This window comes from Petaurus breviceps, unplaced genomic scaffold (genome assembly GCF_028583685.1).
Source record: "Petaurus breviceps papuanus isolate PSGF00001 unplaced genomic scaffold, PetGlider_PUasm1.0 688, whole genome shotgun sequence".
NCBI classification, from domain to species: Eukaryota; Metazoa; Chordata; class Mammalia; order Diprotodontia; family Petauridae; genus Petaurus; species Petaurus breviceps.
The window spans coordinates 10,606,438-10,631,295 of record NW_027186457.1 but is presented as its reverse complement, the minus strand read 5'-3'; positions in this window follow the sequence as shown (position 1 = coordinate 10,631,295).

Sequence of the window (24,858 nt, the reverse complement as noted above, 5' to 3'; positions counted from 1 at the left end):
CACAAGAAAATTACTTTGGCTTTCCCTTGTGCTTAGCAGAGAAAGGTCCTCTTCCACTAGGAGGTATGCTTCTAGCTGCTAAACTCACAGGATAGATGAACAGTTTAGAGTAATCTGTCCAGCTGATTGTCAAGCAATATAAAAGTAGCTGAGATAGAAACAAAGTCCCTGTTGGCATCAGAACTGCTGGCAGCTGCTGGCATGGGCAACATTTGCATCCTCCCAGCAATCACTGACCAGCAAGTGCAGACTATACAAATGATTTAAAAGATGGAAGTTTTTTTTTTCCTAAGCACCTGAACAATCTGTATTTGAACCCTGAAATGGAAAGCCAATGGGGTAGGGGAGAAGGAAGGGAAAAAAAAATTTACACGATGACTTTGTTATATATTTAAAAGGAATAGCAAGATGTACATAATAGATTTACAGTATCATGTACAATCATCTTTTTATTGTACTACATTATGGAAATGCTTGTTTTATTCCACAGATTAAAATTTAAATATTTTTTAAAAGAAGAGATTGAAAGGAAATGGAGTAGAGGGACATATTTTGGATGACCTTCTCAGGAAGTTTAGTCATGAAGGGGAGGAGAGAGAAGGCTTAATAGCTAGTGGGGATGGACAGATCAAATGAAGGTTTTTTTTTTGAAGATTTTTCATGTTTGATAGCAGTAGGGAAGCAGACAGGGAGAGACTAAATATTAGCAATGGACAACATTCTCCTTGACAATATTATATTATTTTATGCATCATGGGATTCAACTTTAGAGTTCTGAGGGAACTCAGAAATCACCTAGTCCGTCCTTTTTATTTTACGGGTTAGGAAATAAAGGCCTAGAGATGTGACATGATCTGCTGATGCTCCCACAGGAAATAAGTAGTGGAGTGAGTTTCTTCTAAATGAATAATTCAAAATCCCATCTCTCAAAGGTGGCCAAATGAAATTATATTTGTAAAGCTCTTAGCACAGCATAATAGGTGCTTAATAAATGCTTGTTTTCTTCTTCCCTCCCTCAAATTGCAGAACATTGAGTTCATATAGTGTATAAAAAGACTCAACTTTTCCACCAAATTTTTAAAAATCTATAGGTTTATTACTTTTATAAGACATTTAAATAGTAGCAAAAATACAAAAGTGTTTCTACCAATATAATTGAATTAGTACATAATGCTTAGTTAGAATTAAGGATAGGAATTGGTGCTCATTTTTTTATTTCTTTGATACAGAAGTCTCATCGATAAGAGCCTTCTTCTAACATAGTTTGTACCTTCTTTGCAATTTCTAAGGCAGGTAGATGGCACAGTGGATGGAATACTGGGCCTGGAGTCAGGAAAACTCATCTTCTTGAGTTCAAATCTGACCTCAGGCACTTACCAGCTGTGTGACCCTGGGCAAGTCACTTAACCCTATTTACCTCAGTTTCTTCATCTGTGAAATGAGCTGGAGAAGGAAATTACAAACCACTTCAGCATCTTTGCCAAGAAAACCCCCAAATGGAATTACAAAGAGTTGGACAGACTGAAACCAAAGAACAACTGTAATTTGCAATTGTAGAGCATGGAATGGTTAAGGGACTTGCTCTGAGTCACACAGCCTGTATTTTTCAGAGGCAATCATTGAACCAAGGACTTCCTGGCTCCTAGGTGGTCTCTTTATCACTTATACAAATGATTTTTTAAAAAGTAATTTGCCCTAAGGACATGTATCATGTTAACATCACTGCAAAGACAGTATTACAATACTGATTTAACATGAATGTTAATTTAACATGAATGTAGTTTGAAATCACCTAACAAGCCATCTTGAAATTCCACTGCTTTTTCTTAGCATCTGCTGGCACCTTTTCTCCAAAGCTCAGGAATTTCTTTTAGTTCAATCTAGAGTAAGCATCTTCAGGTTATACTTTGTCAGCTATCTCAAGTGTTAAAATCTCAGCTGGAAATGAAAATGCATATAAGTATTCACACACACACACACACGCACATCCACGGAGTCATTGTGCTTTAATTTAAAAACATCATTTTAAAGGATGTAACACTTCAGGGTGTTCTAGCAGCTAGTGTGGGTAGCTCTATTGCTACATTACTAATTGGACTTTATTCTACTTACAAGGGAAAAAAATACAGCATACCCTTTTGCCTAGAAATCGGTCCCTCCATATGCTGTACTGATGAATACACATGTTATTTTAATGGCATCTTGATGCCAAATTGAAGAAGACTAACAAAACATGGTTAATGAGGTTGTGTTTGTCATTCATTCTCTAAGAGGACCATCACATCAGCGAGATGATGACATGACTTGCAGTTGACTATGATTTGAGTGAGGGAGGGCTGTGCAAGGTTACCAGCCTCACTTTCTCCTCCAGAGCCATCTGGATCCAATGACCAGATATTTATCAGTTTGACTGGAGATGACCCAGGATACAATGGGATACAACTTCACAGGTTATTTATTCTAGTTTGTAAGAGTCTCTAGAATTCCAGACCATCAATTCTCAGCTGCACTTCCTTCAGGTGGTCCCACAGGACTCTGTTAAATGTTTTCCTAGCTATGTTGGCAACATTAAACTTCAAGGTCCATCCACTTAGCCTTCTTTCCACCACTGCCATTGGTTGGTAGCAGAACCTACATCAACTAAAGCAATGGTCCACAGAACAGCTACCAAACCTGAGGGTCTCCCAGTGCCATCCAAGACTCATAGCTATAGACCAAGGTAGACCTGGGATAACTGTAAGTATAGAACAAAGTCTTGACTTTCCTGAAAATTCCATTCATCCCTTTGAGAACCAGAAAATGATATGGTTTGCATTGGCTTCTTAGATCTGTCTTCCCAAGGTGACCAACATGTCATTAGCAACAAACAGGATGTTTTCAAACTGAATGTTCAGTTTTGCCACTTAGTATCTTCTGGCTCAGCAGGAACAGCCTGGGTCTAGAGCAGATAATTCAGCTGTTGTTCAAAAAAATCATCTGGTGTCTCTAATATTTTTCTCAGCATGGAAGTTAAGTTTTGTCCATGGTCAGCTTATTGTGAATTCTTTATTGTTTTAAGTTTCTGTTTATTTACATAAACCAGTGAGTCTAAAAGGTATCAACAGAGCAATAAAAATATCCTTTACAAATACCTTAACATTTCTGCTTAATAAGATCTGTAAAAAGCAAAGAAGTGATATGGAGAAACAAAGAACCAACCTTCAAGTCACATTCAGCCACTGACAAACACTGACTGTGTGACTCTGGCCAAGTCACTTAACCTCAGTGTTCTAGGCAACTCTCTAAGATTACAATAATGGAAAAGGTACTGAACTGTACTGGGAGAGGGTCTTTCCTCACCTGAGAGTTCCTTATAACAATGAGATCATAGGTCCTTATTCCTATAAAAAGCAGCAACCATTGGAGGGAGTTATTCCTGAGACTATTATTCAATGTAAATGATTGAGGAAATTGAAGCTCAGAAAGTTCAGATGACTTGTCCGTGGTCATACTGCAAATAAGTGTCAGAGTCTGGGTTCAAAGTCAGTCTTTCCTGACACCAAGTCTAGCATTTTACTGGGTATACCACAATAACTTCATTTCCCCTTCAAAAGATTGAGTATCAGCACTATTAAATTTCTCCCAATATCTCCAAAGCCCTGTAGTTCCAATGCAATATTCATAGCGTTGACGATGACTATAAATATGCCAGCATAGTTCTCAAAGGCAAAATATAACAGATTCTCCATGTAGAAGATAGAAGCAAAACATTTATTCAGACACCAGAAAACCAAATCCCCAAACCAGAAACCTGAATCTATTATAGTAGTAAAGAAGTTAATATACCATTACACCACAGAGAGCCATACCATCCTTTAGCCTTCCCACAAACCAATACTCACAAGTCTAGCTGTCTCCTTGCTTGCATCCTCTCTCTCCCACCATCTATCTGCTCTGACTCTGAGCTTCTTGTGGGCTCTGCTCCACCCTTCAGCAAACTCCTTCCACCACAGGCTCCATGTGATTACATTCAGTCTGTAGGGTAGGGTAGATCTTCAAAAGCAGGGAAGGTCTTCAAATTCCCTTAGGTCTATTAAGGATCAGGGAAGATGTTCAAATTCCCATTATCATTACAAGCCCTCAAATGAGCACCCAGTTTTGGCTGTTGCTAAAGTAAAAACATATTTTGAGGCATAAACAACAAAATAAATATTACAAAATATTTAAATTTTATAAATACTTGACGATAAAAAATGCACCAACTTAATAAAAAAAATTAATCTATGTATACATAAAAATTATGTGTGTATGTGTGTGTGTGTGTGTGTGTATAGTTTTTCAGTCATTTTTCAGTTATGTCCTACTCTTTGTCACCCCATTTTGGGTTTTCTTGGCAAAGATTCTGGAATGGTTTGCCATTTCTTTCTCCAGCTCATTTTACAGACAAAGAAGCTGAAACAAACAGGGTGAAGTGATTTGCCTAGGGTCACACAGCTAGTAAGAGTCAGCCAAATTTGAACTTGTGAAGTGGGATCTTCTCGCCTCCAGGCCCAGCACTCTATATGCTATGCCACCTAGTTGTATTAGCTTCTTTTTATTATTATATCTCTCTTAGCCCCATTAGTTTTAATGAGGATATATTTTATTATTTTAACATCTGAAATATTAGCAAGTTCAATGACTTAAACATTTAGTCACACACACAGCATTCCAAAATTTTTCATGTAGTTTTAAGCTATTAATTAACGGAATCTTTTACTTAATATCTGCATTTTAATTCAATAGCAATTTTCAGTTTAAATAAAAAAGAACAGATAAGCTGATACATAATTTTATAAACAACATATCTTAGAAATGCCTAATTTTAAAATATAATTTTTAAAAAAAATATAATCTTATTTCTGTACAAGGAAAAGACAAGATAGAGATGGTAAATATGTGCTGTCCAGAGAGGAAATCAGAACAGGACTTCTGTTACTCATTTCCAACCTAGGATTTATCCACCACCAGAGATTTTTCTTAGGCTGAATACATGACTCTCTTTCTGAGTATTGGTTATTAAGACAGAGATGCAGAAACATACTTTTTTTTGCTATTTGGATGTACACACACTTTAACTATTATAATTCTTTATCACCTCCCTCCACAAAGACTCTCCATTCAACCTTTATGTTTAGGTGACTATGAATTTGTAATTCCTTATTTCTGGCAGATTGCAGAGGTGGTTCAAGCCTTGTATCAACAAAGAACACATAATGCGGGCAACTGTTTATGGGCCCTTTGAATAACATATATTGATTCTGTTGGATATATTGATCCATAGGTGTCTTTACTTCTCCTAAGTGAACGTTAGGAGTCAAGGAGGCCAATAGATAAATAGGAACCACAATAAAGCAAGGGAAAACAGCCAGTCGAGGCATATCTCATGGACAAGGGAATTTCTTTACTAAGGATGGTTGACTGAAACACACAAAAGAAAAATACATTTGGGGCTTATGCCATCTTTTTTTAAAAAGTAAATTACCTCTATTTTTTGGTAATTCTTAGAGAAGTATTAAATATTCATTTAATATTTTTTAATATTCAAAGGCTTCTAGGATAAAGGCTAAAACTGTGATTTAATTGCTATAGAGAACTCTAAGAGAGATAACTTCCTCTCACAATTTGTCTTCATTAATTTTTGTTTGTTTGTTTCAGACTTGGTATCATATAAAATAACAAGGTTTAGTACAATCTTCCTATTTTCTTGTAAGTTAATTTTGGACAGTTAGAGACATCATCAGCCCAGAGCTTTGCCATAGCCAAAGAATAAAATAAATCTTGATTCCCTAAATGTGACAAGTTCTTTAAAATACACTGCAATTTCATATTTGGTGTTGTTGTGGTGGTTGCTATTGTTGTTTTGGCCAACTATGGGAAAAATGAAGAAGTTGAAAAGGACAAAAATATTGTAAACCATATGCAGTAAGACAGAGTAAGGGAGATGTAAAAAGAACAAGAGGCAAATCTCAAGGGACAAGAGAATACTGAATAGAGAGCTAAAAGCTTCTTTAGACATTGAAAACTCTTGATTTTACAGGCCCAAAGAGGGAGGCCAAATGACTTGCCCAAAGTTATACCAGTAATTATCAACACAGATAAGATTTGATGCCAGATTTTAGGACTCCAAATTTAACGTGTTTTCCTGTGTGCCAAGGTACCTCCAAAAATAAAGCACATACAGCTGAGTAAATTTGAAACTAAGAACTCATCAACTTCTTTTCTTCTTTTAGTCCTAAAAATAAAAAATAAATACAAAAGCAAGATATTTTTAAAACTATTTCTGCTAATGATCATTAAAGTCACTAAGACCACTTTCATGTTTTTATCTTTGCATCCCTAGTTTCTAGAACACGCTTTTTTGCATACAGCAAGTGTTTGATATTTGCTGAATTGAATTGAGTTACTTTATGGTATAGAAATTCCCTATCTGAGCATTTAGTTAGTGCCTATTATGTACCAGTTGTTTTGTTGTTGTGTAGTCTTTCATTTGTGTATGACTCTTTTTGGCCCCATTTGGGACTTTCTTGGCAAAGAAGCTGAAATCATTTGCCATTTTCTTCTCCAGCTCATAGTACAGATGAGGAAACTGAGGCAGAGTTAAGTGATTTGCCCAAGGTCATGCAGCTAATAATTATCTGAGACTAGATTTGAACTCAGGAAGATGAGTTTTCCTCCAGGTCTGGGTCTCTCTCTGCTACAGCACCTACAAACATTACCCTATCCGTCTCTATTCTATGTGGAATTCTACATGCATTTAATCTAACTCTAACCTGAATATCCACTCTATGACATCAAAGTAACACATCCATTTGACATGACAGCTCAGACTTTGAAACTCAGGTGCCAGAGCTAAGCAAAGCAAGCTGTCTCCTTCCGGGACCAAAGCTTTTAATCCTTGTCCTTTTTCTTTGTTTTTTTGCTCTTTTTGTTCCAGTATCACGACAATATGGGACAACCTTGACACAAGGTTCAGCACAGCCTTCCTATTTTTGTTTAATCATCATCATCTCTATAGCCATCTTTGGAACTTGCCCTTTTGTGAGGAGAGCTGGGACAGGAGGGGAGTAATTTCCTCATTATTGACTGACCATGGAGGGGTGTGTTTAATTTGTTGAAAATGCACTGCAATTACAAACAAACTCTTCAGTTCACCAGGTGTCCAAATGCCACTCTCATATAGAAGAAAAATGTCATGCGAGTTCTCACAGTTGAAGTGATTTGGTTCCATGCAGAATGTGATAAAAATTTTCAGATGATCCTGCAAGCATGAAGCACCAATAAAATAACCCAGAATCATAATGAGAACTGGAAAGAGCCCTCAGTAGGAAACTGAAAAATGATTTATTGTTTTCCATCCCCAGATGTCTAGCAAGAAAATAAGAAAAGAGAAAAAAGAAGAAAGTTCATGAATTATTTTTTTTTTCCTTTTCATAAAATCTTCTTATAAATCACCATTTCATGTGGTCTAAAATCTGCTATTATTACCTTGGTTTTCAATTCACTGGGTAGGAATGACCCGAATGATTTAAATATAAATGTTTATTTTATTGCACCTTTTATGAAATATTTATCAAGGGTAAGGCCTGTAAGTTGAAAAGTGAAGGCTCAACCTTTCATATATGGTAATAACCTGACTTTATGAGGGTTAGAAAAGCTGTTTATGGGTTTTTTTTTTAAGTGATACATCATTATAATAAATGGCAAATGCTTGCTATGCTTCTTCATGGTCCAAGAGTAAGCTCTAGTCTGTTTTCCTCAGGCGCTGAACAAAAAGCCAGATATCAGGGTTGCTGGATAGAATGAAGGGGTCATGAGTTCCCATGTAATAGACCTTCTTCCTCTCTCCCTTTTCAGTTTTTATTTTCAGAATTGAAAGCAATGTTATGCCTAAAAACGGGTCTTTGAAAATTGAAAAAAACAAAAGGCAATCAACAATCAAAGCAAGGAGTCTCAATGCAATTTATAGGGGACAATTGCATAGAAATTGAATAGGATATCAGGTTATTTGAGTTTCTTGAAAATTACTGAGGGTTGTAAACTAAAATTCATTTGAATATAGAGTAAAGTCACACATCTCCATGAGCTAAAATAAATGGAAACAGGGTTAAGTATCTGACTTTAATGATCATTTCTTAACAAATGACTACCAAATCTATACCTCTATAAAGTCTCACTTTAATTCCAGTCCTGTATTTTTTTTTTAAGCAATCGGGGTTAGGTAACTTCCTCAAGGTTACACGGCCAGTTATTTTTGTGTGGGTGCTGAGTATCTGAGGCCGGAACCGATCCCAGGTCTCCTGACGCTGGAGCCTGCACTCTTACTCACTGTGCCACCTGGCCACCCCTCAGTCCTGTATTTCTAAATACCAGTTTCCATTGTTTATGTCACCCCTCTCCTCAACCTCTATGTGTCCAAAGCAGAATTTATAGTAATTTGTCTCCAAAATCATTAAATTTCTTTTCTATTAATGGCATCTTCATTCACTCCACCAAAGAGACTTAGGACTTTGCAGTCACCTCTTGATTCCTCCCTTTTCTTTTTTCCTCATCTAGTCACCATTTTCCTCTTTATTGTTTCTTCCCTATGTTTGGTCAGATTAGTCTTCTCTCCTTTCCATACTCATTGACTGATACTAGTTCACTGTCCCATCATGTCACAGCTAGATTAACACAACATCCTCTAAGCTGGTCTTCCAGTTTCCCTTCTACCACTATGACTTTCATTCTGTACACATCGCATGAAACATAGCTTTTATCAGGTGTCTTCCTTGCTAGAAAATCTTCAGGATCTCTCTGTTGTTTACTGGATGACATTGTAAATGTTAAGAAGTGACAAGAAGGAAATGTGGGCCTGGAACTCAGGAGGGAGAACAGCTTTGGAGATGCATGTTTGGAAATTGACTCCCTGGTCATGATGCCTAATGACTGGGCACAGTAAGAATTCAATAATTCCTTGCCATATTTATCAATACAACATGGATATCTAATTCTGATAGTTTGGTCTTCAAATTATCTTATTTTCCTTGATAACAATATATAATATATGAATTAACTGAGTAATTTAAACTATTCACCAGCTTAGAGTTCACATGAACTGGTCTCAATAAGTAGGAGCCTCTTGGAAATAATACCATTAAGACTGTTCCTTGTGAACATCAGAAATATGACTTGCTATGATCTGAGACTTTCTGCTGCACCCCTTTACTTTCACAACCCCCCCCCCATTTCTTCTATAAGTAATAAGTCTTAACACACACACATTCACATGCACACACACACACACACAGAACAAGTTGTTTAAAAGACTTGTAACAAAAGAAGTCAATAGAATTGCACCCTTCAAGTGAACTCCTTTCCTGGGAGGTTTGGAGTTTCTACCAGCTCAAAGATTTGGACTTAGTCATGACCGCACTCAGTGAATAGATTTGAAAGTGTCAGTGAAGTTCAAAGTTACATATCCTTAAAGCTTACCTGCTTCCCACTGAGGCTGACTTGCTCACCTCCTGCTGCCAGCTATCTGATGGTCTACTTTCAAGCAGGCATTGATAGCAAAAAAATCAGCTTTTGTGCAGCCACCCCATGATGGGTACCTGGACTTTTTCAATAGGCAAAATGTTTTAGAACTATTTATTTTTCTTGGATACCTCATTTTGTAAATGCCATGCTGTCTTTACAAAAGAGCAAATTTCCTTTTTTTCTGAACATTCAATCAGATTGCCAGGAAAATTGGGAAAATGTGTATTGTAAGAGGGTTAGGAGCTTAGTAGAGGTAGTGAAAGTGACTGGTCTCTCCTCTCAGTTTTCTCCACCATTTCGCAGTAAATGCTATCTAAATGGAGGGTTTTGTGGTAAATTAGTGGCCACCCCAAAAAGGTGAAAGATGGCTCACATGTAAAGGTTGTCTAAATATAAATGTTTGGAGCCAAGTTTATTGAAATGAAGTTTGGAGGTGAAGTCAGTGGGTCCTCAGTCTCAGGGTATGGTACAGCAACACAACTGTTGATTAGATCCCCTGCTACTTCCAAATGAGATCTTGTTTTGCCAGAATCTCCTTTTCTCTGCTATTGGGTCTGCCAACCAGCTGGGATTCAGGTTGTCCATGAAGAAAGCAGCAACTTAAAATGGAAGTGTCTGGATTTCTGCTATCTATCCTCGTTCCCATCATGGGATATAGCATCCCTAACAGGTTTCCCTACTTTTCAATCTTGCTTTGAATTTTTCAGTACATTAATTGGTGTAAAGACAAGGTGTTATTTACTGCTGCTGTTTCCCAAATCTATTCTTAGGATATTTGAAGATATACTTGTCCTCACCAACTGGTCCAAAGCATCAGGGAGGGTGTTCTATATGATTTCCCAATCTATGAGCCCATACCTCTTACAAACAGGGAAGTACTCCTTAATTTATAGGAATTCAAGAGTATGCTGAATTTAAAAAAAAACCTACTGGAACATAAAACAGAAATAGAACATTGAAATTTCTTTCTTATGCCAATATAATTTCCTTTAAAAAAAACCAGACAGAAAAGATAGCATGTAAGCTCTCCCTCTCTATCTCTGTCTCATCTGTCTATCTCTCTGTCTGTCTCTATCTGCCCCTCTCTCTGTCTGCCTCTCTCTCACTGACTCCATCTCTCTTTCTCTCCTATCTCTGTATGTATCTGTCAGTCTATCAGATACTTATTCAATTATTATCTCTGACAGTTTGAGGGTCCAAGTTTAATATTATGGACCCCTAAAGGTAAGTAAAATGTGGAGTTAGAATTAGGAGAATATAGAAAGCATTTGTTATCTTGTGAGAAGGTAGATAGGTTCACATAGCCTGAAGTTAGAATAGAGAAAATCAACTAAAATGAGATGTAGATGGTGTGTAAACTACAAGTCAAGACAGAATGCTCATTAGGAATGTGTTCTACCTTGCTTATTTGAATAATAGCACAGAGCAAACTGCCTATTAGCTTAATTCTGCTGAAAGTCCATCACGCTGAGTCCTAGACGAGATGTGGTTTTGTATCTGGGTCAGCATTAGTATGGTACTTTTAATTAATTATGTGCTTCTACTCAGTAGGTATTATTTCTTCCTTCACTCTTCATAGGTAGACTGTCAAGTTTTAGAGTAGTAATGCTGATAACCAAAATTAAGTAGCCACCTCTTAGAATCCCTCCCTTTCTTCAAGGCTTAATTTATGAGCTGTTTCCTACAGGAAGTCAAGTAAGATCTATTCGTTTTCAAGTGTCCCCTACTCCCATTATCATATATCCCCTTAACTCTTTACCTCTTCTTCCCCACAACAGAAAGTAAACTTCTTGAGACAGGATACTGATTTTCATTTCATTTTTGTATATCTAATATCTAGTACTTAATAAATGGTTGGTGGATCGGATTGGATTGGATGTGATTTCAGGGAAATTACATAAGCTCCTTCTGTATCATTTTCCCCATCTGTCATACATACCGTGTTTCCCTGATAATAAGACACTGTCTTATTATTTTTTTTGGACAGAAAAACACCAGAGGGCTTATTTTCAGGGGAGGGCTTATTTTAATGAACATTGACAGCAATTTTAATAAACAGGTAAATGTGAACAAAAAAATGTACCTTTATTCAATAAGCAAATCACTGGGGAAGAACAGGATGACGCACTCACTGCTGCAGCTCTGATTGGATGCAGCTCGGAACGCGGCATGCGTTTTACCGGGGGGGGGTGCATACAGAGGGTACCGTAATGTAGCATGTAGCGCAGGGGATCACCTTCACTACAGTAGCAATCTCAATAGTGCTTATTTTCGGGGGAGGGCTTATTTTAGAGGAATCTTACACAGTAAGGGGAGGGCTTATTTTCGGGATAGGTCTTATTATCGGGGAAACACGGTATTGTTTCCCACAGTATCTAGTAATTAGCAGAAGAATACTAGATATTGATTGCTCAAACCTGAAAAATTAAGACAAAATTACAAATGGTGGCTGTGATTAGGCATAAGTGAAAGTGACAGTTTATGTAACACTTGATTGGACAATTGCCTCAGAAATTTTCATAGAGAATTGTAAATGATTGTATTATGTATGTATCCACACTTATACATACATATATATGTGTGTGTGTGTGTTTGTGTGTGTGTGTGTGTGTGTGTATGTTTCTGTATGAATCCTAACTCTTCCAAAGTAGGAAGTATTTAAATGGATGGGACAATTCCATAACCTCTGCTTAAGCTGTGTTTGTCTTCTTGGCAAAGGTAATCACCAGTGATACAAGTATTAAATGAGACTGTGGCTCCTTGCTTGAAGAGTGTGCTCTGCCTTAGTAGGGAGGATAAAGAATAATTAGGTGGGTTTTGAGAAACAATTGAAGTGTTTTTTCCTTCTCAGTTCCCACAAGAGAGTGGGGACTGCTTGGTGACAAAATTGTCTGCCCCGGTCTGCCACCTGAAATTGTAGAAATCAACTTTAAAAGGTGAAGTGAAACAGCAAGAACCCGATGACATGCCACAAGGGAAGTGGCAAAAGCCTTATAAGCAATCAATCAATGGATGTTTAATAAGTACCTACTCTGTGCTAGGCACTACACTAAGCACTGGGGTTGTAAAGAAAGGTAGAGTCTCTGCCCTCAAGGAGCTTGTGTTCTCTTTATAGAGATTAAAAAATTAGTAAAATTCATTTGGAAGAACAAAAGGTCCAGAAGATCAAGGGAATTAATGAAAAGAAATGCTAGGGAAGGTGGCCTAGATATACCAGATTTTAATCTGTATTATAAAGCAGCAGTCATCAAAACTACTTGGTACTGGCTGAGGAATAGAGCAGTGGATCAATGGAATAGATTAGGCACACGAGATTCAGAATTCAATGACTATAGTAATCTATTGTTTGATAAACCCCAAGACCCCAGTTTTGGGGGATAAGAACTCACTATTTGACAAAAACTGCTGGGGAAACTGGAATATAGTATGGCAGAAACTGGGCATAGACCATTATCTAACACCGTATGCAATAATCAAGTCTAAATGGGTAAATGGATCTAGGTATAAAGGATGATACTGTAAGCAATCTGGGAAAGCAAGGAATAGTTTACCTGTCAGATTTATGGAGAGGGGAAGACTTTATGACCAAACAAGAATTAGAGAGCATTATAAAATGCAAAATGGATAATTTTGAATACATCAAATTGAAAGGCTTCTGTACAAACAAAGCCAATGTGATGAAGATTAAGAGGGAAGTGGAAAATTGGGAAAGAATTTTTACAAACCAATGTCTCTGATAAAGGCCTCATTTCTAAAATATACAGAGAAATGAGTCAAATCTGTAAGAATATAACTCATTCCCCAATTTATTAATGGTCAAAGGATATGAACAGGCAGTTCTTGGAGGAAGAAATGAAAGATATCTATAAGCATATAAAAAAATTCTCTAAATCACTATTGATTAGACAAATGCAAATCAAAACAACTCTGAAGTACCACATCTCACCAGTCAGATTGGCTAAGATTACAAAACATGAAAATGACAAATGCTTGAGAGGATGTGGAAAAATTGGAACACTAATGCATTGCTGGTGGAGTTGTGAACTGATTCGACCATTCTGGAGAGCAATCTGGAACTATGCCCAAAGGGCTATATGTAATTTCATACCCTTTGACCCAGAAATACCACTTCTAGGTAAAAGATCATAGAAGTGGGAGGAATACCCATATGTACAAAAATATTTATAGCAGCTTTTTGTGTGGTGGCAAAGAATTGGAAATTAAGGGGATGCCCATCAATTGGAGAATGGCTGAACAAGTTGTGGTATGTGAATGTAATGGAATACTATTGTGCTATAAGAAATGAGGAGGAGATGGACTTTATATTTACCTGGAGAAGCTTATAGGAACTGATGCTGAGTGAGAAGAGCAGGACCAGGAAAAATTTGTACACAATTACAGACACAATGTATGTGTGATGACCAACTTTGATAGACTGGACTCTTCTCAGCAATGCAGGGTTATAAGTCAACCCTAAAAGACTCAGGATGGAGAGAGATGTCTACATTCAAAGAAAGAACTAGAAAGAACAGAGTTTGAATGCAGATTGAAGCAAATTACCTGCTCTCTTTCTTTTTCTTGTTTGTTTGTGTTTCCTCTTTCCCATTGTTCATTCCATCCAATACAATCCTTCTTTATAACCTGACTAATGTCTAATGTGAAAGTTTTTGCAGATCCTATACTTGATTGTGTGCCACCATGGGGGGGGTTAGGGGGAGACAATTTGAAACTCAAGGAATTATGGAACTGAATCTTGTAAACTAAAAGTAAACAAACAAATTAATAAATACCAAAAAAAAGAAGTTTGTTTTCTCATGGGGGAGACACATATGCAAAAGCTATTTAGAGATACATACAGAGAAGGTGAAAGGTAATCCCAAAGTGGAAGGCGCTAGCAAATGGGGGACTTAAACTGGGTCTTGATGGAAACCTGAGATTCTAGGAGGCAGAAATAAAGGAGAACATTAATGGCATAGGTGAAAAGCTGTTCAAAGGCATTAAAATAATTAATAATAAATACTAAGATTTGATAAGTGCTTTATAAATATCTCACTTTATTTTCACAACCCTGGGAAGTAAGTGCTAGTGTTATTCCCATTTTACAGATAAGGAAACTGAGGCAGAGTGTGATTTTTTTTTTTTAATAATGGCTAAGTGACTTACCCAGGGTCATATAGGTAGTTAAGTATCTGAGACAAAATTTAAATTCATGTTTCCATGATTCCAGGTCCAATGCTTTTCCCACCACTCCTCCCATTTCCATGGAGATGAGAGAGAGAGAGAGAGAGAGAGAGAGAGAGAGAGAGAGAGAGAGAGAGAGAGAGAGAGAGAGAGAGAGAGAGAAATGTGAAGAACAGCAAGTGGCCATTATTGCTGGACCTGAGAGTGCATAGAGGATGGCATATTTTAAGACAACTGTGAAAACAGAAAGGGGACAGGTGGTGAAAAGTTTTCAGTGACAAATAATGGAGTTTACATTTGATCCTAGAGACAATAGTGAACCATGGTATCAAATGAATTCCAGATTGTCAACAGTGACTCAATCATGAAGTGAAACAATGAGTTCAGTAACAACCACATGTGTCCAAAAAGGACTTCAATATTGTTGTTGTTGTAGTTGTTTTTCAAACATTTCTGTCACATTCAACTCTTCATGATCCCATTTAGAGTTTTCTTGGCAGAGATATTGGAGGGGTTTGCCATTTTACAGATGAGAAAAATAGCCAAGCAGGATTCAGTGACTTGCCTAAGATCACCCAGCTAGTAAGTATCTCAGGCAAGATTTGAACTCAGGAAGATGAGTCTTCCTGACTCCACTTCTGACTCTCTGGCACTCTATCTACTATGTCACTTAGCTGGAGGATAAATTAAAAAAGTACAGAATCTCAGGCAGAGATTAATGAGTATTAGAAACAGAGGCCATTGGGGTGGCTAAGGTGGCACAGTGAATAGAGAACTGGCCCTGAAGTCAGGAGGGCCTGAGTTCAAATCTGGTCTCAGATACTTAACACAAAAAACTAGCCGTGTGACCTTGGACAAGTCACTTACCCCCAGTTGCCCTACCTTCCCCTCTCCAAAAAAAAAAAAAAACAAAGCAAAAACCAAAAAAAAACCCAGAGGCCATTTAATTTATTCAATGTGATATTACATAGAGTGTACCTCCTATCTTCATTTAGCCACAAATTTGACAAGTGTGGCATCTAGGTCTTCATAACAGCAACTAATAAGAAGGATTGAATGGAACATTTTCAAGGACAGATCCTTGCTGTACTCCACAAAAAGCCTATACTGACCTTGATCAGTTAATTATCATTTGTTGTGTTCAGTTGTTCAACCAGTTTCAAATCCATCTAAGTGTACTGTAAACCAGCACATAACTCTCCTGTTTGTCCACAAATATATGTTTAGGGGCTTTGCCAAATGTCTACAAGAAATCCAAATATACTTTGCCTGTGACATTTATTCCTCTGCTATGCATTTCTGATAACCTTATTAGTAATAAAAGACTTGGGATAGATGGCCATTAACATTATTTACAATTCTAATATTCTATGAAAAGAACTCAGAATCCCTGGAAATATATGTCAGGTGCAAAATATTTCCCATAAAGAAATGGAAGGGGCAAAGGACAGATTTGTGAGCTAACCTCCACCTTCATAAGATTGTGACAAGTCTTTTTCAAATGTGGTCCTTGGTTTGGGGCCTGTTTTGAAGTCACAACACCTATCCTACCTAAAAGAGTGGGATTCTTGGCTTTAACAGGAGTGCCAAACCTATATGGAGCAAGTTCCCACAAGCTGTCACTTGCCTGAGATTTGGGATATTGCAGGACCTGGGGAAGGTGCTTAGGGATATCTGGAAACATCGAACTTCTATCTCCATGGATCTTTAAATAAAAGCCATGCAAGTAAAGTTTAATATACTATATTATAATTATTTTTGTAATATATATTATGATATATATTATATTATTTTTCATCGGAGTATCCTCTAAACCAATAGTAGCTCATATTGAAATGAAAGAAAGGGAGACCAAGAAGGGCTTCCCATAACCAGTGACACCTGACACAAGCCCTAAAAGAAGGTGAAGATTCTAAGAAGCAGAGATGAGAAAACATGGCAGACATCATCTACAAAGGCCACAAATGATGGAAGGGTAGAAGGTTTGGGGAATAACAAGTTGGTCTTATTTGACTGATAAAGCAAATTTTAAAGGAAGTGGCATAAAAAGATTCAGGAAAAGTAGGGTAGAGCCATATTAAGAGAGGCCTTAAAGGTAAGAAATTATTTTACATGAGTATGAATATTAATTATAATGGCTTTGTTTTTCTTTTAAATTGAGAGATAAAGAGGAGGCTAGGTGGCTCAGTGAATAGAGCACTGGTCCTGGAGTCAGGAGGACCTGAGTTCAAATCTGACCTCAGACACTTAACACTTACTAGCCATGTGACCTTGGACAAGTTAACCCCAATTGCCCTGCTCTCCCCGCTCCAAAAATCAATAAGTAAATAAATTGCTAGATAGGAGGGAAAGAAAAGAACTGCTAGTTAATGTTTTTTTGCCTTTTTTTTGGAGGGCAATTGGGGTTAAGTAAGTAAGTTGCCCAAGGTTACATGGCTAGTTTTGTTTTGTGTGTGTGTGTGTGTGTGTGTGTGTGTGTGCATGTGTATGTGTGTGTGTGTGTGTGTGTGTGTGTGTGTCTGTGTGTGGGTGTTAAGTGTCTGAGGTCAGAACCCAACTTGGGTCCTCCTGACTCCGGGGCCGGCGCTTTACTCACTGCATCACCTTGCCTCCCCATTGCTAGTTAATTTTTAAAAACGAAATTAATGAATGTTATTTTTTTTAAAGAAGAAATAGGTAGCCACCAAAGCTTTTTGAGCAAAAGGGAGATATTATTAGTCCTATACTTTAGGCAGATATCTTTGGCAGCTGTAATGGAGAATAGATTAGAATCAGGGGGGATCTTTCCCTGTTATAAAGTAGACTTGAGAAGGTTTCTCTACCTAGAGCATTTCTCGTGTCTCATAGCTAAGTTCTGAAATTAAAATTATGTTCAGTATCTAGCACTTAGATAATTTCTAAAACTGAACCAGGCTCTACCAAATGGGCCATCTTTGTTCTCACTCACCAGAAGGTACACATTATGGGTTCCCAATATCTGTTACAAAACGAATTTGAAAATCTAGCCTGCTTTGTTTTCTTTATTTCCATTTTAAATGTTTTGCTCTCAGATACATGGACATCTGAAATAGCACTTACCAGGGGAACACATGATTTTTGTATATTTATCCATCCCTCCTAGTAATCTCTGGTCATCCTGTCAACATACCCTGGAAAAAATCTGTCAGGTGACTGATAAGCTTTTTGTTTAGAATTTTCTTGTCAAACAGAGAAGTCACTTGATAATCAATAGCCATTCTTCTAAATGATTCCATGTCATCCCAAGAGTAACAAAAGTCACCTTGGAAATAAAAAATATGCCACAGCTTCTGCTTAGGAGAGGCCACTTGAAAGGCATTTTGTTTGGGAAAGAGGCTCCTGAAATCTTTTAACTAAGTAAAGGGAAGGTTGAGATTTATTTTGTGAAAGTTAAACAGCAGGGTATAGGGAGAGAAGGTTGGCCTTGAAGTCAGGAAGGCCTGAGTTCAAGTCTTCTCTGATAAGGCAAGACACTTAAAACTTCTCTGTGTCCCAAACAAATTTCTAAGACTATAAATGGAAGAACATTTGTTGATTTTTATTCGTAGGGAGTTCCCTACATGGATAAATCACAACTTAAACCCCCTCCTGCATTCTTTCCTTCCCTCCTCCCCCACCATATCCCCCCACACAAAGTTCCAAATCTTGTCTAGTTAAATCATATGTAAGATCATTGGAACTAAAGTATCAGTATAGAGAACTCCAAGTAAGGAAATTTCCTGTCATTGAAGACTGGCATTTTTCCCTGTACTTTCTGGCCTTTAAAACATTATCTAGGGCATTATGTAGTTAAGTGACTTGCCCAAAGTCACTCAGACAGTTTCATATGCTCTGCTTGTATCATATGTATCATAGGCTCTGCTTGAAAGCATGTATCCTAACTCCAATGTGGCACCTCTGTCATTGGAGTGAAGAGGTCAGAATCTAGATTTCAAAGCTTTGAGGAGTCACTCTCATCACTATGCAGCTCTCTTTCTCTGTCTCTGCCTCTTTTTGTCTCAGTTTCTCTCTGTGTGCATGCATATAGTACACACATATGCATATATGTGTGCACATACATATATGCATATATACATAAGAAAGAAATGATTATTTCATATTAATTACCAATTATTAATTGAGATTAAGATTTTTTCTTTCTATTTTCTCATTTAGAAATAAACCCTGGTAGTTTAATACACCCAGTCACTGAAAGATGTTACTGACCTTGCCCCCAGATTTCCCTCACCTAGACCATCTTATCTAAATAGAATTGTTAGCCCACTCAACTAGAAAAATCTTACATAGAGAATCTATGTGAATTCTAGCCCATCATGTTTTATTCAGACTTGGGTAGGCAGTAGATCCTTTGTCTAAGAATGCCAGAGGTTGAGGGTGGCTTGAGAGTAAGAGTGATATAACCTTGTCTCTTAGCCCCTCATTAGTAGAAGTCAACCTCTCATTATTAACCTCTCATTCTCTCATTAATTATTGACCAATCAGAATCAGCTGCTGCATGTTGGGAACACCCACTTTTCCAAGGATATAAAAACAAGAGGCAAACAAAAGGGGTCTTTAGCTTATAAGAGACAGTCAGATGACAATCCTTTTATTAATTATTGACTAGCCATAATTAATAAAATTCTTAATTACACAGAAACCGAGTCTCTTGAACTTTTCATTTCACACACACACGTATATAGACCCATTATCAGGGAGGGGGAATGGTGACATGGTCAGCCCTACACTTGATATGAATCACTTTGGTAGTTCAGTAGAGAATGAATTAGAAAGGGGAGAAGCTAGAGTTAAGGGATACCCATTGGAAGGCTATTGTTATAATGATGAAGGCTTGAACTAGTATGATATGAGTGGAGAGAAGGAGGACTATATACGTTATTGTAAAGATGGCAGGAAAGCCATATTTAGTCGTTGATATTGGACAAGTCGGGTGAGTGAGAGTGAGAAGCAGAGGGTCACACTGAGATTGTGAACCTGCGTGTCTCAGTGCTGCCTTCAGAGGTAACAGGGGTGATCAGAATATCAGGCTTTTTTGAAAAAAGATACCTATACCGGAAATGTTGGGATGGGGTGCCATATAGAATATAGGGGGGGTTGATTCTTTAAGCCCAACTCAAAGAAGCCAGATATTACAAGAGATTCTTCCCAAGAGACTTCAATAACGTATTCAGTTTGTGGGGCAGCCAGGTAGCACAGCGAGTAAGAGCACCGGCTCCAGTGTTGAGAAGACCTGGAGATCGAATCCTGGGCTCAGACACTTAGTATCCACCCAGAAACACCTGGCCGTGTAACCTTGAGCAAGTTGCTTAACCCCAATTGCTTAGGGGTGGCCAGGTGGCTCAGTGAGTAAGAGCACCAGCTCCAGTGTCAGGATGACCTGGATTAAATCCGGGCTCAGATACTCAGCACCACACCCAGAAATAACTGGCCATGTAACCTTGAGCAAGTTACTTAACCCCGATTGCTTTAAAAAAAAAAAAAACATATTCAGTTTGATTTTAGATGTGCTAGAATCTAAGGCTCTCCAGTGCTAAAAACAAACGAACAAACAAAAAAGAAACAATAGCACTGAGAATGCTGAAATTCAGAAGTGTGTTATTAACTTGACAGTGAGTGAAAGCTGAAAGCACTAAACATCAATGATCATTATTGTTGTTTTCCTCCCTATGGCCACTCATTGCTAACCACAATATAAAATTAAGTTCCTTGCAAGGAGTAAGTGTTCTACTTGGCCCCAGAGAGCACAGTCAGGAAAAACTAATGGACCATAAAGGGGGAAAAAGCAAATTCCAAACAGATAAATCTTAAGGTGAAATGGGTTGCTCAAGGAGATAGTGCTTTCCCCTCAATGAAAATCAAGCAAATATTGGAAGATCACTTGTTGGGCATGTTGCAGAGTATCTTCCTCTGTACAGATATGGGTTAGTTGAATTAAATGGTTTTTAAATCTCCTTTCAACACTGAGCTTTTGAGTCTTTATTTCAAGAATCCAATAAGTTATCTTTCATATCACTTCTCTACATTAAAACATTTTCTAAAAACACAATGTTGTCTTCCTTTTTGGAGAAAAAAATGGTAAACCACTCTAGAATCTTTACCAAGAGAACCCCAAATGGGGTCACAAAGAGTCAGACATGACCAGAATGACTGAACAACAAAACTCATTGTGAGAGCATCAGTGAAATACCAAGAGGAACATAAAAGTTCATGAATCAAAAATGTATGAATCACAGTCATGCAAGCATACAACTCCTCAGCCCTATAGTCCCATGACAAGATGAACAGTGGCTTAGGAGTACAGTAAAATGCATACCATGATTGAAAGCTGAGATCTCTGGGGCCCTGCCCTTATGTAGATTTATAGGTACTGTTTGGGAAAGGGACCATCGATCAATGGGTTGTCTAGATGACAAACTGTAACAATAATGCAATATTCACAACACCCACGGTGGCTCTGAATATGCTGGTATAGTTGTGAACCACAACATGTAACAGTCTCTCCACATGGAGGACAGAAGCAAAGCCTTTATTCACATACCAGACAACTGAGTCCTTGTGATAGTAATGGAATATAAAGATCCTCCTGTATTGGCTTGGTTTTTGGTTTGATTGTGTTAAAACCCAGAGTTTGTTAATCTCACCTGTGGGATGGACTTGTTGACTTAAAAAGAGAATCCTGAACTGGGAGGAGCTGGTGACATAGATTTGGAGAGACACAGGAGAGAGGCAGAAGAACTTTTTGGAAGCAGCACCTTTGGAGGCAGAGAGAGACTGAGAGGATTGCTGAGGGCCACTTTGAATTGCCCTGGACTTTTGAGACCTGCCCCTGGAGCTGTCAAGGACTGAGGAGACATGGCTGTTTTGCTGGTACTTTGTCTGTCTGCTTTGATGTTGTTTTGCCAGATTTGTCCACTGGTGAAAGACAGTCCTGTTGTTGAAGAAGTTCTGGAAACTTGCTGTTGGTTAAGAGCTCCTGAGACTGTCCTGCAGACAGAGAGTGAATACTGTCCACTGGTGAAGGACAGTGCTGTTGTTGCAGGGGTCTGGGAACCTTTCTGTTGGTTCAGAAGCCCTGAAGAAGGATTTTCTTGTTGTATGTTTACAGAAATCCTGGGAGAGGGTTTTGCTAATGTTTTCAGGGGTCCTAGGACTGTTCTGTAGACAGAGGATGAATTAATGAAGAGACTGGCAATGTATCTTGTGGCCTTGCTAAGCTTTGTCTCCCCAGGAACAAAGATTGCTGAGAACTTGCCTTGTGTCAAGATGAAGAAAAGACCTCCATTTGGGTATTAAGTGCTGTGCTTAAACTTGTTGTAACTTTGGGGTAGATTCAATTGTGATCCAGGGGTGGGGAACTTTTGACCTTTTTGTGTTCTATGATTGAACAAATGAATGTACTTTACTTATGATTGGAAACTAATCTCCATTTGAGAAGAGTGGCTTTGTGATGGACTAAATGAAGGTACAGCCTAGGGGTGGAGTAGTATTTAGAACAGGGACTTTGTGATTGATTGAATGAATGTAAGGTCCTGGGGTGGGGTAGTACTTGGAGATTATTTAATCACACTTAGTAAATGCTGTATTTTGAATGATGTCATATTTTGATGTTCTCTGTTCTTAATTTGTCACTGAATAAAATGGAGAGCACCTATGCTGGTATTCTGAACCTTGGGAAGCTGCCTTTCCTTGGCATTACAGTACAGTCCTAAAACCAGAAGGTCAAAGTCATTACAGCAACCATGAAGTTGGTGCACATATAATGCAGGGAACACCCACATTTCCAAGCCTTCAAAACAAAACAGGCTCCCTTAGGTAAAATCCTCCTCTCCTCACTTACTCACTCCCTCAAGCAAGGATCCTCCTCTCCTCAGTCACAGTAGCTGTTCAACCTCCATGCTGCTGACTCCCAGCAGTTTCCATTCCTGGAAGTTCTCAGCACAAGTTCTGGCTGGCTCTCAGAAAAAGTTCTTCCAACACAAGGTCTGTTCTCTAAATCTCTTCCCTCTACAGCCTGGGCCTCTCCTTATATATGGACTTAGCTCCTCCCTGCCGCACCCCTTCCTGTTACATCAGCAACTTCATCTCACTGTGAGATTCACAATTTTTGGGTCTTAACAATTGATACAATTATGAGCTTGAAACTAAGTGCTAAGTACCTGTTAGCTTGCCAATACAAGGGGCATGGAAGATCTTCAAATCCCATTACCGTTACACAAACCTTTCACCTTATTCACCACAAATACATTGTAATTAGGAAAATTTTCTAACCTTGCATACCTGGCTCAGATAGTTTGCTAAAATGATTATAATCAATAGAATATTGCATCCCTGGCCTAAATATAGATGAACAAGCCAATTATTGGGTACATAGCAACTTCCCATTATGTAAGTGGATCAATGAGTGGTCAAATATAGCGTCACTTCTGTCAGGTAGGGTCCAGCTAGTCAGGAAGTGTCAGTCCTCACACTTCCCTAAAACATAATAATATTCCCCAACAAAGCAAGGTTATATTGTGTGTAGAGAATGCTTTCTCAAAACAATTTGTAATATTAATTAAAGACTCAGCAGAATTCACTGAGCTTATACCTGTTTATTATGCCTGTAAATATGCTGTTTCAATATGATACATATGATGATACAATGCAATTCCATGCAATATGATATGATATGATAAGATGCAATAAGATTCAAAGTAATGTGATATGATATAGTAAAATATAACATAATACAATGTAAAATATGATACACCACACAACATGATATGTTAAAATGTATATAAATAGTTATATAGAAGCTGCATACAGAGTAGATAGAAAGTAACTTTTGAAGGTTAGAATGGATAAGTGGGGCTATAGATACAGTGCCCAGCCTGAAGTCAGGAAGACTCAACTTCCCAAGGTCAAAACTGGGTCTCAGACACTTACTTGATGTGTGACCCTGGGCAAGTCACTTAACCCTATTTATCTCAATTCCTCATGTGTAAAATAATCTAGAAAAGGAAATAGCAAACCCCTCTAGTATCTTTGTCAATTTGTGTCCCAAATGGGGTTGAACATGACTAAAAATGACTGAACAACAACAAAGCTTTGAGGGGAAGACATCTGGTGCTTGGGACTTGGAAAGGTGAGGGACTATAGAAGATGAGATTTGAAATAAGTCAAGAATTCTAAGAAGCAGAGCTGAGACGGGAGAATATTCTAGATGCAAGGGAAGGTAACTGCAAAGGCAGAGAGAGAGAAGAAGAAGCACATCCCCTGAGAGGAACAGCAAGTTAGCTTGTGAGACTGGATTGTAGAATACATAGGACTGATATGTTAGAAGACAAGGAAGATAGATGTGGCCTGGTTATGAATGCCAAAGAGAGGAGTTTACATTTGATGCTAGAAACAATAAGGAGCTCTTGAAGTTTAGTAAATCATGCCCTCAAGGCTGGAGGTGGAAAGGCCAGGTTCTTCACTCCACTTTCAGACTGACACATTCTCAATATCCATGACAGGAGCCCTAGACATAGTGTATTTTCTTTTAGGATCCTGGAGAGACTTCTTTAAAATCAAATGTACTGGCAAACAATGATACCTGTTTTATTTTAATAGTATATATCCTGATGGATATTGAATGTTTGTAAATTATTGTGATGGTAATCCAATTCTGTTCAACAACCATTTGTTAAACTCTTGTTTTGTGCAAGTCACTGTGGCAGACTCAGGTAACAAAGATTTAAAAAAAATGGAAAATCCACCTCCTAAAAGAGCTTACATTTTATTGGACATATTAAGAGGATTTAAAAATATCTGTGAAAGTTTATATTGCATAAATACTTTCACAAATATAAGCTAGGATTCTCTCAAGGCAACCTACTTGGCTTCACTGTACTCTAAATGTATTTTTCTCCTAATTTGATCTTAGAAAAGACTACAAGTCAAATAAAGGCCCATTTGATGTAAATAAAAACCTCTGTAGCTTCTCTGAGGAACCATCTTGTTAAGCAACAAATATCTCAAATAAAGCCTTTCAGGACTAGAGACATAGTAATGACTAGATTGGCTGATACTTAAGAAGTAAACCCAAAAATGAATGTATCCAACTCAGGGGTTCTTATAGATCTTATTCATTAAGGTTCT